Here is a 16855-nt window from a genome sequence, read left to right on the forward strand (position 1 = left end):
TTGTCCATGTAAACTTCAATAACTTCGGTTCTTGAGGGCTGTTTGTCTCTTCTTTCCTCCTTCCTGCAGTCCGCGATTCGGAAGGCTGGATGCGTCTGAATGACCCTTCCGCATGAAGCCCACCCTGACACAAAACCAGTTACTTATTTCTTAAATGCCAAACGCCGACTTCTGAAGCGGCGAGGAGTGGGAAACCCGTAACGCAGAAATACCAGGGGGTCAGTGGTGCGTTATTTACAGGCTGGCTCTCCGCCTGCCCGGCGTTCAGGCGGCAGGTTTACTCCGCCGTGCGGGGCTGCCCCGTCCCGAGAGCAGGATCCGCAGCCGCAGGGCGGACCAGCCGCTCGCCCGCAGCACCCACACTTCGCCAGGACCGCTCCTGCGTCTCTTTTCAGGCCAAGAAATGAAAACGTGCCCAGCCTAACGCCGCGGCCCACCTGGAAATCCCTGGCTGAGGAGTTTTTAAGTTATTTTTCCCTCGCCTTTCCCACACCGCGCCGAAGGACCGAAACCTTTCGGGTTCAGCTTGCTGCCGACAGCTTGTGCCGCGGCCAGCGGCCGGGCGCGGCAGGGCGCGGGGGGAGCAGCTCCGCGGCGCGGGCGGCACCGCGGCCCGAACCCCCCGGAGCCGCCCAGAGCAGGGTCCCGCGACCCGAGCCCGCATCCACCCCAGGGAGACAGGGAGGGGAGTAGGCGGCTGGCGCCGGCCCACGCCTCGCCCCCGCGGCCGCGGGGCAGCCGGAGCCCCGGCTCTCCGCTCGCCACCCCCGCACGCCCCCGCCGTGTCGGCTCGGAGCGCGGCTCCGCGGAGCAGGCGGCCGCCGCTGAACCGCCCGGCTCCGCGGGGCCCGCCCGGCTCCTCCCCGCCGCCTCCGCCTCGGGCGCGGGGCCACGGCCCCGGCCGCAGCTGGCGGGGCGGCCGCGGGGGCGGGGAGGAGCTCGCCGCGGAGGAGGGGCGGCCGTGCCCGCCGGAGAGCCCGGCCGTAGGGGCGGAGAGTCTCCTCCTCCTCCCGCAGCGAGGCTCCGGCTCCCCGCACGCACCGGAGCGCCTGGCTCCCTCCTCCTGCTCCTCGTCCCTCCTCCCTTCCCCTCCTCCTCCTCCTCCTCCCCCCCCTTCCCTCCCCGGGTCGCCGCGGCTCCGGGAGGAGCGGGGGGGGCCCCGCTTCCTTCCCTCCCTCCCTCCCCCCCTCCCTCCTTCTCCCGCCCGCCACGCCGAGGAGAGGCAGGTGAGGACCCGGCCGCGTCCCTGCTCCCCCGCCCCGCGGGAGAGGCGGCCGCGATGGCGGCGGCGCCCGCCGAGGCGCTAGGCCCCGGCCGCCCGCCCGCTCACGGCCTCTCCCCGCCGGGCGGCCCCGCCGCCGCCGCCGCGCCCCGGGGCGAGGGGGGGACGCGTCCCTCGCCCCCGGCCCCTTCCTCGGCAGAAAGTTTCTCAGCAACTTTCTCCCGGGCCCGAGCCCCCCGCCCGCGGGGCCGAGGGGTCGGGCGGGCGGGCGGGAGCCGCGGCGTTGCGCGCCGCCCGGGGCTGGGCTGGGCTGGCTGCGGGGGGCGGGGGTAGGAAGTTTGTGAGGGAAGGTGGGTCGTCCCCCTCCCCAGCCGCCGCCGGGCTCCGTCCGCGGCCCCTTCCCGCCTGCCGTGCCGCCGCGGCGGGGCGGCTGCTCGTTCCCCGCTGCCGGTGGTCGCTGTGAGCCGGGTCCCCGCTCGGCTCCCGGTGCAGGCAGAGCTGGCCGGGCCGGAGGATGTGAAAGGGCGAGATTCAGGAAATTGCTTTGCGAGTCGCCTGTACCTTGGCCTGCCTGCAATTATTTTATTTTATTTTTAATTTTATTTTTTTTTTCAATTTATTTTTTTTTCCCCTGGATGTTCCGGTTTGTATCCCTGCATCGAGTAAGGAACACGACAGCTTTACATTTCTGAGTCACTAAATGTTCAATCATAACACTTCGTCAAGCCTCCTCGTCTTCCTTACGGTTAAAAAAATAAAAAAATAAAATAATAAAAACCGTGTTGGACCCAGGCAGGCCCCCGTCCCTGCGGAGGCTGCGCCCAACTTTCTGCGCTGGCTGTGGGTGAAGTCCTGCCCTCGCCCCTCCGGCCAAGGGCTCGCATGGCTTCTCCTCCATGATCCAGTGTTCCAAATACACGGGTTTATCGCATTCAGTTCAGAATGGTCCGTTCCAGATGTCTGGATACGGGCCACTTTGCTTTTGGAAAACTAGGTTTTAAATACCTCTGGATGTTATGGTTGTTGAGAAGGTGTGTTTTCAGGCATACCTGCTGGATTTAACCCTAAGAAGAGGCTGGTGAATATTTGAAAAATAGATGCTTGGATTTGATTAAACTGGCAGAATTATCCAAAACCGGTAGACGACTTGAAGCATGTTTTCAAATTAGTTGTGTTGGCTTTCTCTTAATAATTCGTAGACAACTGAATGAAATTTCAGGCAAATTTTGCAAGCAAAATTGACCTTTAGTCACGGAAGCAAGACATGAAAGGTTAACTCACAGTCTTTCTCTTTCATTTTTTGAAATTAAGGCCTTGTCAGTTACACTTGTGGTATCTCTTGTCAGTGGATAGTACAGTTCTGTCGTAACTTCCTTTCAGCAGGTTTCATAGGTGTAAGAACTGTGCTTTTCCAAGCAACAAAACCTTGCACTTCCACACGTGTTTTTGATGCATGTCTGTACCTTTAGCTATAGGAAGTTTCTCCTGAACATGGGCATGGAGTGGAGACTATGGGTGTGTTTTGCACAGCCAGGATTTTGGGATTAAGTTCGTGGTGAGGTAGCATTTGTGGCTGGCTGGTGCTGTGCTGAGTTTCAAAGGAAAAGATCTAGCTATACCAGGTGTGTGAAATGGTGACAACAGCTGGGAGCAGTGATTGTCATTAATTTTTCCATGTGTTTTGTTAGTTTTATTTCCTCAGGAGGTGAGGTTGCATTTCCTCAAATGCGACTGTGGTACCTGTGTGCCATCGTTTCTTTTAAGTAACTCTTCTGGCTGTTAGCCAATTTCAAATAAATTTGGCAGCAGGGGTCTCCCAGGTGAGCAATTTCTACAAAATTAGTGAAAGTAAGGAAGTCAGGTAGAAAAGAGCTCTTAATCTGCACTCCAGAGAGTGCAGTCATCTCAAGCTGGAAACTGATGCAGGAAATGGGGCCTCCCTGGTTTTGCTGCTTGCAGAGCTACTGGTCCAGTTTTCAGTAACTTTTTAATATGTGGACCCCAGTACCACTCTTGGAAATCTAAAGAACTTCATTTGGATTAAGGCCCAAGGTAGGCTTAATCTGTATGTCATATAATGAAGAGAGATTTTCAGAGGAATATTTATTGCCTCACAACAGTTCTTTGGCTGTGAAACAATTAATGAAATTGAAAGTATATTTAAATTGCTATGTTATTTGAAATCACTAGAAAAATAGACTTAATAAATCTTTGGTGTGCTGCATGCCATATACCAGAATTATCAAAAACCTGCAGTCCACTTTTTGAGTTTTTTAGCAGTATTCATATAGTGGGGCACAGACCTACACTTCTGCACTAGAGGAATATTATTGATTTTGAGCTTTCCGCGCTTCTTGCAGTTCCCAAAGATTGAAATGGGCACTCTGTTTGCTCTGTTAGATGATGGCTGTCATGTGACAGCAATGTGAAAGTCTGCGGTGTGGCACATGTCAATTTATGTGGTCAAAGTTTACTTTATGAACAAAGTAACTGCATGGTTTTACTTTTCTGTATGTGCTATCTCCGGATAAAAGCTGTATATTTTCACTAGGTAATTCCTTGTGTTCACACCATTAGTTAAAAGTAATATGTTCATTAATCTGTGTTCCACACTTGGATCCAACTGTTTCACCTCATACTTTGATCACAGTTTGAGTAAACTGCCTTGATGTTAATTTAAAAATTGGTGTCAGTATTAAAACAAAGACTACTTTAGGAATACATCCTTATTCTGTTGCATCGCATCAAGCAGTCTTTTTCAGATTGGACATCTGTGTATACATACACAGTCTGTGACTTCTGTGAAGCCCTTGTGAAAGATTTCAGGCTTCTAGTACTGGGAGTCCTCTACTACTTGATGGAACAGGTTGATAAGTGAAGGAGAAATGTAGTTTCTCAAACTACTCTAACAGAATGGTTTAGTTTTTACCCTGGAGGAACCACTTCCAAATACAAGTAGGTAGCTCGTTCTCGGTGTTTATCTCATTTTTGTTCTCCTTGAGAATGCCAGCAGGATGCTGTTTTACAGTAATGGATTTTATGATGTGGCAGCCACTAATTTATTATTATTAACGCAAACAGCTTTACCGTTGCCATATGGTAACTTCTTTCAGTTGCTATAGTCCTCAGCTGCATTCAAACCAGTGATTTAGAGCTGTAGGGTTCCAGATTGTATTATAATTTGCCAGGTTGTGAAGGCGAACCTGGACTAATTCCTCTATGTGTATGCTGAATTTGGTAGGGAAAAAAGTCATACTGAAAAGATGTTATCAACTGACTGCATGACAAGTTCAATTGTAGGTTTTAATAGGCCATTTTTACTGCCTTTTCCACCTATGGAGGTTTATCTTTAATAGTGCCAATGGATCAAAGCAGAAGCTGGCACCAAAGCAAGTTATTGAAACAGGTGGGACTGCAGCCTTAGGTAAAGTTAAATGCGTAGCTAATTGCAGGATCAGAGATCAAGATGGTAATAATGCTAGAAGTTAAATAAGTAAATGTTATTACTTATGCATGAGTTTGGTTCCCATTAGATTTAAATGCCTATTCTTTAAAAATCTAAAGCATAACTGGAAACAGGCCAGAAAATACTCTTTCTGTTATCACTTAGGGTAGGCCCCTGTGTAGAGCACCGGGTTTCGCGCCATATTCTAAAAGTCAGTGGTTCAAAGTTGTGCTTGGCTCAAGTGAGCTCATGAGCTGAGGGTCCCCTGTGAGGACTGCTAGCCCTGGCTTGTATCCGAGCCCCGCAGCCCAGCAGGATGCTGCCGTAGGGATCATCAGTAAGCAGATCCAAGGCTGCATTGACTGTTGTGGCTGAGACTGGGGTTTTGTTTCGATTTTTCTTGACTGCAGTGTTAGGTAATGTTACAGGGTATGGTTGGAGAGTACTGAGGAAGCAATGACCATTAAAACCTCAGACTGGCATCGTCTGTATTTCAGCTTTTTGGGTACTCTAAGAGGTTGCATAGGAAATTAGGTAACATGTTTGCTAAGGTGGCTATGTTCTGTCTTTGTATTTTTGGAAGGCAAATGCTATTATGATAGTGTTATATGAGACTCTAGGAAGTATCTATGTTGACTACATCTGTATCTTAAAGGTTTTATGTAATTTTGAATTCTAATGGTGCTACTGAACTTCAAATTATTTGTCTTTCAGATTGGTACTTCAGGGTGATGACAAGCTTTTGTGGGTTAAGATATGTGTTTCTGTGGCTTTCTTAACACCAGAAACCTAGAGGAGTCTGGGAAATATAAATGTTTATTTAGAAGTGTTGAGCCATTCCTTAGGTTCAGATTTTAGGATTATTTAGACCAGGCTTATGAAAGTGAGTAACTTAATTTACTTCCATTGACAGTGGAGTTGAGTAAGCACATCCACATAAGTAAATCTTTGTAAATCAGGGCCTTCAGCTCTGTTTTGGGGAAACTTCCAGGAGCATTTTGTGGCTTTAATCAGCCATTGAAAGTCAGTATTCGTATTGGAAGTTCTTGGTTCAGAGGGGTTAATTTTCTTTGTTTGCACATGCCCAAAGCACCGGGTAATCTTGCAAAAGTGAGATGGTAATAGTGTTTCATTCATGGTGTGAATAAATACAGTCAGGTGTCAGGTATGCTTATGAGGACTGATGTCCCTGTAGCAAAAGAAGGTTGGAATGGAGGATGATGTTTGTGTTCAGTCCTCATTCCAATTGTTTACCTGTACTTCACACAAACTTTTTGATTGTGTGCATAACGTTCAGTTTCAGGAAGAAAAATACAGTATCAGGCTAAAGGTTTTGAAATTTTCAGCCATGCTTAATGCCCTCATGATTGTAAGAAAAGGCAGTGCTTGTGTGAGGTATTCCAAGAGTAATTAGAGGGTACTAAGAAATACCTGGCAGTCAGCCAGGAAAAAGAAGACTTAAAACAAATTAATAGTGAACAATTAATTTTTAATAAGTTACTTCAAGTATGGTTAGGTAACAACATTTATATTTATGCTTCAAATGTTACAAAGGAAAACCAGGTCTGAGCTATGTGTATATTTTAGCTTTACAAGAACATTTTATTGGAATCTAAAATCGTGGCTGGCACTTGTAAGCACAGAAGAATTAAAAAATCCCTTTCCAAAGTCCTTCTGTACACCTTGCTCTTCCTTTCCACACTCTTCCTGGTTCTGTTTGGTTTTTACCAGCTTAGCTCATTCAACATAAATACTCTATTTTGCCAGCAAAAGTTCAGAAACTAAAAGACTGTGCTAAGGATGGCCACAGGTGTTCCTGGTTCCTAGGCTCCTTTCCTGAGTGTCCAAGATCGCCCAGTGTCTGAGACAGTGCAGACCAGTGGTAAACTTCTAGTTTTGCTCAGACCTATTTGGGCTAGATGGACTTTTGGTTTTATTCATAGCAGCTGGCCTTTTAATAGGCTTGACTTTATGAACACGTGCCTCAAAGATGAATATTGTTAAGGCTTTGGTCAAAGCATGCTCCACCGTAAGATGAAATCAGAATTAACGTTTAGAAAATACTCTCATTTTCAAACTATACATTTATGTGAAACTAGCATTAATTTGCCAAACGGTGGGGAAAAGAAAACATTAGCAAAGAGATGATATTGAGGAATGAAGTTTGAACAAAAACACAAAAGTTCGGTATTTCATTGTAAAGTGTTTAAAATAAATCAGTTAGTAGTACAAATTCCAAGTTCTTTTTTTCAGTTATCTTTTATCTCCTTTCTTTGCCTCGATTCTAATGCTGTTTTTCTGAATGTTTGCAGTTTGAGATTAAAACCTTACTTTACTGATTTCCAAACCAAGGTCTTCAGAAGCATGTTAGCAGGCAAAATTTGTAGTGTTGCAGTTAAAAGTTTAGCAAGGTTATTCTGTGAGAAAAGTAAGTGTGACACGTGGGTCTGAAATTTGTATAAAACAGTGGTCTTCAGATGCCTTAAACTTTTCAACAAACCTAAAAGCAAACTTCCCATTTTGAAAATCTGTAAAGACATACTCATGTGAGGACTAAGCTAGGGTGAGATGAAATGGGAGGAAAGCTTATGGTGATAAAAGTGGGCATTTTGTGTCCCCTTTGCTGTAACTTCTTGAGCTGAAAACAGAATGTACCAGCAGAGTATTTTACTACTTCTGGTATTTCTGTTGATACATAGTATTTGAGACTAACTCTGATTCCACTACTTCAGTTGAAGTTCTCCACATTTCTGGAGAGAGGTGAACTTACATTGGTGCTTTGATGAAGCTGCAAACATAAGTAATAATGTATCTTAGGCGCTTGTAGGTAATTTTTCTCAGTAGAAAATCTTGCAATAATTCAGTGACAATGGAACCTGAAAATATAGATTTGTTTTTTTGTCTTCTTCCTAATGCAAACATAAGCAAGGCTTAGATAAGATCCATAGGGCAAAGACCATTCTCTACTTCGTGTGATGACTTGCCTGGGTGAGTTGTGTATCTTCCTTGTGAGAAGGCTGTCCTGTACTTGTGGTTTTTTTGTTTGGGTGGATTTTAGCCTAAATCTTAACAGTGCCTCTCTTCTTTGATGCATATGTTCATAAGTAAAGCCTACTGGAAGAACAGTTACCATGAATCAAACCAGAAGCCCATCTAGGCAAACATATCTCTTTTTTATTCCTTCCCCCTCGCCCCCCTTCCCCTCAATTCAGGTTAAATTCTTAATGTCTCAAGTAAAAGTTTTTGGAAGTTTAGTTAAATGGAAAATTTCAGAATTAGTTCATTCAGCAACTGAGGGCAGTTCTGATTCAGCCTCTTTTAAATAAAAAGTATTCAGGTTTTCCTCCAGCAGTAATGTCTTAAAATTTAAGTGTGCTCTGTGGTTTCTAAGGCATATGATATTTGGGATTTTTGCCAAAGTATGTTCTTTGGGGGTTTTTTGGGGGGTTCTCTGCTGCTGTAAGTTCTAGGTAGAAGATGCATTAATAAAATGACAAAGTCGTGAAAGCAAAGAGAAGGAGTGGTTTGTTTAACTGATACCAATGTTAAATATTTGTTTAAAGGATTATTGAAAGGTATAATAGAAATGGCCAGATCAACCTATCCATCCCTAGCTAAAAAACATGCATTAGAGAGAGAAGAGTATACTGGTCTCACTATGGCCACTCATGTTTAATTCTGTTTTCATAGTAAAGTTAAATACTCTATTCAGGAACACTTACAGCATAGAGCAAAATACTATGCCTTTTGAAAACAATTACCCATGAAGAAAACAGAAAAAACAGGGTAATTCCTGAGCTGTTACTACTAGTCAGCTGGGGAAATTTTCCTGAGTAAAGTTCTTTTTCTCAGCAGCCACACTTTTTCAAGCCTGAAAAGTAACTAACATATTAATATTCTGTAGGGGATGAAAAAAAAGGGTTACGGTTTTTGGTGTTTGTTTGTTGTTTTCTCTTTTTAAGTTCTGTGGTTTTCAAATGAGTGAAGAAAATGCAAGATCAAAATTCTGAACTTCAGAAGTCATAAAAATTTTTGACCTCTATATGGCTTTAGAAGCTAAGATGCAATAGTATTATGGATACTTTTTTTTTTTTTAACTTGCAAGTGCAGTTCTATACTGTATTTTAAGTACAGTTATACACTTAAAACACAATTCATAAATCATAGTGGTTGAGGTTATTTAAATGTATAAGCTTTCAAAATAGCTTGCTGAATAATGATATATATTACGTAATTTGCTAAAGTTATCAATCTTTCATTTTAGGAAATATTTCTTAGCTCGTATGCTGTAGAAACCTGTAGAACTGATTGATTCAGGCTATCATGATGTGCGTAAAATGAGACAAGTGATAGTTCATAGATGAAAAATGATTTCCCTGGAAACGTTTTACTTGTTCATACAAAGTAGGTGTATTTAAATATTCTAGAATTAATTTGCATTGGTTATTAAATCTAGGGCTCTTAGATTTCCCCCTCCCTCTTTACCTTTGGTCTGACATACCTTTGGAATGCTACTTAAATTTGGTACATACTTGATGATACCACAGCCATAGTAATATAGTGACTTGTATTGACAAACACGACAGCTTGATTTTATATGGTTATTTTAAATTATTACTTTAACCTAGTTTTATTCTTGTGCTGCTTATTTCTTTTTCCCAAAGCAAGTGTCTTACTGGTCAGTAAAATACATTGACCCTGGCTATGTATTAGGGAAATGCTAATCTTGTTAGCTTTTTGCTAAGGGCATGGATTTTCTGCATGTATATTTAACCTAATAATATAAAGTGTCTTAATAATCCTTTAAATATATATATATATATATATATATATATATAAAATTACTTAAGCAATAAAAGATATAAATTTATATGAAAGACATTTTGTTTTAATTCCTAATTTGGGTTCAGCAGCATTTGAATGGAAGTTCTGATTGAAATTCATATAAATAGCCAGTATTACATTTTTAAGGTACAAGTTAATATTTCACCCTTTAGATAAGGATATAGAAGGCAGTAATTCTAAAGGCAAAACACATTTTGTTTTAAGTCTGATGGGTTTATTTACAAAAAGAAATGTTAGCTTTTGTTTGTTTTTGTTGCCAAAACCTCTAAGGTGTTAGAATTAATGGATTTCATACTTGCAAGTTCTTGCAGTCTTTGAAAATACGAACAAAAATCTCTCCTCTGTCTTTTAACCTTATCTTCCCTAAATGTTACTCAGATTCTGGTGAACCAATATCTAAATAATATCACTTCGGGGAGTGGAGGAATCCGCTACACTTGTAACGGTTTATGTTACTTTAGGCATTTAAATGTTCAAATTCTGTTTACAGGTGGTTATGAATGAGATCTGCTGGTTTGGTGATTTGAATTTAAGATTTTGGTGGCTAACAACATAGTTTGAATAATTTTTAAATTTAATATAGGTTATCCTACCAGTAAATTTGGATCTTAATATAAATTGAGTTACAATTTTAAAAGAGGTATCTTTCTCCGCTTTAAATATTTTTTAAAATGCTATCAGAAGGGTAACTTTCCATTAGAACACAGTGTGTGGTCAGTCAGCATATGACTTAGTTTAGCTATGCAGGTTTGTCGTATTTTATTTTTGCTGTTGTACAAGTACTTAGAAGTAAACATTGTTTACAGCATTATATGTAGTATAATACAGCCAAGTAACCATGTAATTTAGGTGACGGAATTAAATCGTATTCAGACTGGTGTCTTTGAGGAATCCCTAACAGCACTGATGGAGAATTGAAAAGTTTGTAAGTGTTATTTCTGCATGATTTCTACAGCTTGGAATCCATGCCATTAAACTGTTTCTGGAAGTATTTGCTAGACTTGAAGACAAGGAAGATGCATCAGATAGTACAGAATATTTGAATGGGATTATATTCTCTTTTTAAAAGCATTGCCATGTAAAATAACTTTTCACATGCTTTAATCTGAAATAGAAATTAGGCTTTTTTCTATTATTTTTTTTAATTGTCCATTTCATTGAATCAATTGTATGTTTAGAATTTTTTCTTAGCTAATTAGGAAGTGGAAAATCTGAACCTATTTTTTATTCACCAGTATTTTAGCTTTACTCTTCTAAGACTTGATCCCTTTTCACACTGAAGTCAAGCACAGAATTCCTCTCGACTTCAGAGAGAGCTGGATTAGTTTTACACAAAAGGACCAAATTGTCCTCTGGGATAAGTAGAAGCACCTCTATTGACTTAGACTTCATTAGAGTATAAAATGAAGACAAAGAAGTGTTGCCTGCCTTTACAGGCAATGAAATTGGATCTGTTAGCTTAAACAGATAAGTTAATTTAGCAATTGATCTCAAGGCTTTTTCATTTTTCCAATTAAATAGTACAGTTACACTATTTCGCTGCCTTGAGCAGTAAATAGGATTTAACTTATTTTTAACAAAAAAATATTTTACAGAAGCTAGAATCTTTATGAACCGTTTTGTCTGTGTGGCGTAAGACATGAGACCATGAGAAAACTCAAACAATTTTAATAAACTGTTAGGAAATTTTCCAGAAGTTTATTCTTAAGTAGTTAAAAGGGATCCACATGCTTTTAAAATTGAATAGGCTTTATATGGCAAGTTTGGAGGGGGTTTGAGGGCTTTGTTTGCATTTTCAGCATCAAGCTGACATCTTGAGTGCTTTCTGTAGTCTTGCTGAGGTGGAAAGAGGGTAATTCATTTACACCTACAGTTGGACTGGATGTTATCCCCTGTGTTTGTCAGTGATAACTGGAGTAATCCTACTGACTCTCACAGTAGACAGCAGTGTCTTTTGCATCTGTTTTTTATGCTCTATGCAACTATATCTGTATTGTGTAAGTAAACAATGAAGAAATAATATTTGAAAAAATGAGCTCAAATATAATGATTACTTATGTAATACTCTGCTATGCATCTTGTGAAATGAATAGTTTGTCATTCTTGTGTATCAAGTTTTTCTTTCAATGCTTCTGGTATCTGTTGGGATCATTAATTAATTCAACAGCCTGTGTGATTATTTTGACCTCGGCTCTGTATGGCTTCCTTGTACTTTCCCTTTGAAATTTCACAAAGGGAAGGGAGGCTGGGACATTTTAATCTCCTTAGAATAATTTGAGAATGAGTTCTTAAACACTGCTCCACGTTTCTTTATTAACATTTCACATGTGAAATAAAATCCTCTCCCCGGGAAGAATACAGATCCACAGAGCTCTTAGCCATGTAGCATGAAAAAACAAACAAACAAACAAAAACCCACAAAAAACTGCTATTGCAATATTTAGCTGGTTTTAAGGGGTTAAGTAGTAAACTTAAATTCTCTAAAACACTTGAGATGCTAAATTTACTAAACAAGACATAAGAACTGTTTTAAGATTAGTCATAGTGGAGAAGCTTATTGAACCACCAGCATCTTCCTGGAAACATCCTGTACTTTGTGTCTTCGGCTAGCTTCATCTATTCAGAGTCTTAACTACTTTTTGGTTTTTAGAGACTCTTGCTACAACTTCTTTGTGACTAAGGCGCATTGTCAATCAGTCCCGTCCTCCCCATGCCAGCCAACTGTCCCCTTAATGCAGCAATTCACTTGGATGAATAGTGCTCATACTTTAAGTAGACAATTGCCTACCAGAGAGGGTGCCAAGTTGATTTAACTTTGCACAAGAGTGAAAGAGTTCTTAAATGGATGCTGTCAACTAGTGTTGGCCCAGGGCTTCAGCTGCCTTAAAATTGTTATAATCTGATTGGGAGGATGTCCAAATTTCTTTAAAGTATTTTAGTCAACTACTTGGCTGCAGAGAGCATTAGTACCCCAGAAACTGTTGTCAGATGATCGTCCTTGGTCTGTCAGAACTACAGTGGACGTGTCCTGGCTAAGTGTACAACACGGCTTTTAAAATTGACTCTTTTTTGGCAGTACATCGCTAAATTGGTGCAAGAATATGGGATTCATGTTGTAGTCTGCTCTTCCAATTCAGTTTTATGCCACAGCGTGTGTTTGAAACACTTTGTGGGGTGTATGATAGATGCAGTGTAAAACCACAACTGTAGCCTGCCATTACTTTTGAGTCTTACAGAGCTGAGCTACTGTTTAACCAAACCCAGCTACTGGCTTATCCACTACCTGGAAATACTTAGAAGTGGACAGAATTTAGGAAAACTGCATTGCTTCTTTGCCAGCCAAAGTTACTTGATGCATTTTTAATTTTGGTGGAGGTTGAAAGGATGCTTACCTTCTACATACGTACACTGTCACTTGAATGCAGAGGGTTTGGTGATCTGTGTGCTTTCTTCTACAGTAAGTATCAGCACAGGCTTTTTCTTACTGTAGTTTGAGGTCTGATATGCCTTTGCTGCAGTTCCAAAGGGAGGAGAGGTGAAAAAATTAAGGAAAAAACATGTGGAAAAGTTGCTCCCTGAAATTCCTGATGTTTCTGTTTCAAGGAAGCCAGCAAATCTGAGAAAAGAAGCTACTTCTGACAAGAGCCTGACAAAATGTATTGAAACTATATGAGATGTGTAGAAAGGATGCTATTAACAAAATGCTCATTTTAAAGGAGAGAAAAATTCTTACAGTCATGATGGTTGCACAGTGTGCCTGGTAAACTTGTGTTTTCCCAACAGACGACTGTATCTGGGGGTGGGGAGGAGTGTGTTTTCCATGCTTCTCTGAGATCATTAGGCCTTTACAGCTGCAACAACATTGCTACTAGTTTAGATACATTTGTGGAGGAAAAAAAGAAGCATTGTTATTTCAGTGCCTGGCTGGAATAAGGGGGTTTGTTATGCAGTGCAGTGAGATTGTTAGTTGTTTTAAGGACATCCCAGTTAGTAGACACTCACCTATTAATGAGTAAGTGCATCAGAAAAAAAGAAAATAAAAGAAAGAAAAAAAAAAAACAACCACAAAACCCCAAAACAAACAAACAAAAAAAAACAACCCACCACTTAAATTGGAAAAGGTGAAGAGCAGGAGCTAAAACAATTTCCAAATATGAAAGACCAGAAGTTGATTTGGACCTGTCAACATAGCATGGATTTGGCTGACACCTCATGGAGCTCAGTAGAGGGAAATGCCAAGTTCTGCTGCTGGGGACCAGCAGCAACTACAGGTTCCAGTGTATGGTGGGGTGCAACCAACTGGAAGACAGCATTGCAGAACAGACCTGAGGATCTTGGTGGAAAAGATGTACATGAGCCAGCAACGTGCTATTGCGCCAAAGAAGGCCAGAGGTGTCCTGGATGCATTAGGAGGAGAGTTACCAGCAGGTTGAAGAGCTGATCCTTCCTCCTACTAAGCACTTGTGAGACCAGACCTGGAGTACTGGATCTGCTCCTGGGCTCTCCAGTACTAGAGTCATGGACATACCAGAGCAAGTTCAAAAAAGGGCCACTAAGGTGACTAATAGACTGGAGCATCTCTTCTGTGAGAAAAGCCTGAGAGAGCTGGGACAGCTTAGCCTGGAGAAGAGAAGGCTCAGGGGGTTCTTATATGTGTAAATACCTGATGGGGTGGAATAAAAGGGACAGATCCAGAGTGGTGTGCACTGACAGGACGAGAGGCAATGGGCACAGATTGTAATACAGGAAATTCCATTTTAAAATAAATAAACCTGCAGTATTTTTTACTGTAAGGATGACGGAACGCGGGAGCAGGTGGTCCAAAAACACTGTGGAATCTCTGTCCTTGGTGATAACTGAAAACCCAACTGTTCAAGTCTCTGAACAACTCGATGTCGCTGACATGGCTTTCAGCAGGGGAGCTGGGAGTAGATGACCTCCAGAAATGCCTTCCAACTTCATCTGTTGTGATTTTTGTTAAAGGATTTAAGAGGGCCACAACAGTAAGTGTGGTAGCTGAAATGAAACAGGACACAGGTGTTGAAAGGCTGAACACTTGTGTTTATTTATGTTGACAACCAATTTTTTGTTTGTTTGTTTCTCCCAACTTTCTTATGACAGCTTGGGAAGAAGGGAGAAAACTCTTTGCAAATGCATTGTTTTCTTGGGTTTCTTAGCTTTCTGCTATTAGTATCAAGTCTGTGTATGGCTTTATTGTCTGCTGTGTCCTCTCCCCACTCCCATGGCAGCAGTGGTGAGGATACTGTCTCTGCTGCCTGGAAGACTGAGCAGCACCAGAGGCTTTTAAGTCAAGGAAATCTTTTTAACTCATATTTGGAAAGGTGTTTTTTCAACATCTGTGACAGGGTCACTTTTAAATTATTTCCTTTTTATGCTGTAAAAACTTAGGATGTGAACTCTACACTTCCTCCAGTGGACTCTTTACCAGTGGTGATAAAGTGAAGTGTTACTCTTCCTACATTTGACTAAACACACTGAATTGATGAATCCATGCTGTTGTTCTGTTGGTGTTAAAACTGCAGACTGCTGTTAGACTAATACAAAATATAGAGGTGAAAAAGGAGCTGAAAGAGTTTCGTATGGATTTAAACACATCACTATTTTTAACAGCTTCCGAGTAGAAATATGGACAGAATGAAATCTAGTGTTTGAGCCTGCCTCACAGAAGGACACCTGATCAGTTTAGTAAGGTGGCACTCATGTTCAGCTCTTTGAATTTGTGAGTAAAACATAAGATGAAAGTGCTATGCTGAAGAAAAACTGGGTGAACTTGGACTTGAAATTTAGAGGGCACTTAGAAACCTTGTGAAACAAGACTGCAATTTCACACAATTGGAGGTGAAGATAAAAACATTTTTGTGTATTGAAAATTGGCTTAGTTTAGTTCTTGTCTTAAGTGGCCTGCTTGTTGGTTTTTATTTCCATAGAAGTTCTGAATTTCAGTCCTATAGCAAGATGTTGTAAGTTATACTTCCCTTTGATCATGATCTCATTTGCAAATTAATAACTGTTTTCTGAAGTTCATTTTGTGTTTTGTGGTAATTAGGACATCTATTAAATAGTTTAGTGGCTACTACTGCACAGGAGGGTATATTTATGGAACTATCATTTAAAGGCTGGAAAGATAAGAGAGTTCTTTTGCTACAACTAAATGTTTGTAGTGATACTGCTGTGGTAAATCTTTATCATGTACTGATGTTTCCAAAGATACTGCTTAAACCTTCTAAGGAAAAAAAAAAATACTTGCATCTCTTTAGAGAGGCTTGCTTTTGCACTTGGAAGTACAGCTTTCCGAACGGCAAGCAAGCAGGGCTCATAGACAATACCATAGACAGTAAGCAATAAATATAACATCTAACTAAGGTATATATTCATTTATCTTTGATCTATAATGTCTTACTCTGTATGCAACACTGGTTTTATTTTTTTCATTTAAAAAAAAAAGGGCTTCAGGGGAACTACAGATCAGTAAGGCTGACATCTGTACTGAGTAAATCAGTCAAAATAATGATGAAGACAACATGGATAAATATGATGTATTGAGGAAGAGTTAAAGAGCCTGCTGTGAAGGGATGTGATATTTTGCAAACTCACTGGAGGCTTTTTTGAAGGCAAGGACATGAATAAGTAATATCTGACAGAAATAGTTTACTTGGGTGTCCAACAGGCATTTGACAGAGGCTGCCACTGAAGAATTTTGAAGCAGCCATAGGAGAAAAGGACTGCATGCAGTTAAATTAATGGCTAAAATATAAGAAAGGTAGAGTCAGAATAGAGTAGAGAGGGGTCCCAGGTAACAATTCTCCAGGGTTATGTTAATGGAGTATATTCAAGTTTATAAAAGACATAGAAGAAAAGTGAGCTCACAAACTTCACTAATGGGCAGCAGATGGAAAGGCAGACCCTAGCATTGCACAAGGACCTGACACTGCTCAGCAACTGGACATTAACATGGCAGATGAAATTTCCCATAAGTTGCTTCATGTGTATTTGGAGGTGGGGAGGAGCAAGCCTGCCTTTTCATCTAAAAAGATGATCTCAAGGCTGACTTGCCACTGGAAGTGGTTAGGAAAAAGAGAATAATTGCTATACTGTTTAAAAAAAAAAATATAAAAATATATATATGAAATTGAATTATCTTACGTAATTCTGCCCTGCCCTTCAAGTAATTGAAGTTTTAAGGAAGAGCAACTCTGCAGTATGAGTTTCTATAAGAGGAGCAGCATAAACTCGTTACAGTAGAAAAGGTAACTGAAAAGTGGTGTGACAGAATCCTGTAAAGTGTTCAGCAGCCAATGGGACATAAATAGGGAGTGTTTAAT

At 41.3% G+C, this 16855-nt stretch overlaps 1 protein-coding gene across 1 annotated transcript in view; it reads left to right on the top strand.

The window, feature by feature from the left end:
* Positions 1 to 1015: 1015 nt before the first annotated feature.
* YES1 (YES proto-oncogene 1, Src family tyrosine kinase) overlaps positions 1016 to 16855 on the top strand; it is a 52386-nt gene continuing 36546 nt past the window's right edge. The window contains exon 1 of the mRNA XM_051610485.1: positions 1016 to 1226. The gene's annotated coding sequence lies outside the window, so the exon portion shown is untranslated. The remainder of the gene's footprint in view (positions 1227 to 16855) is intronic.

This window comes from Apus apus, chromosome 2, assembly GCF_020740795.1.
Source record: "Apus apus isolate bApuApu2 chromosome 2, bApuApu2.pri.cur, whole genome shotgun sequence".
NCBI lineage: Eukaryota > Metazoa > Chordata > Aves > Apodiformes > Apodidae > Apus > Apus apus.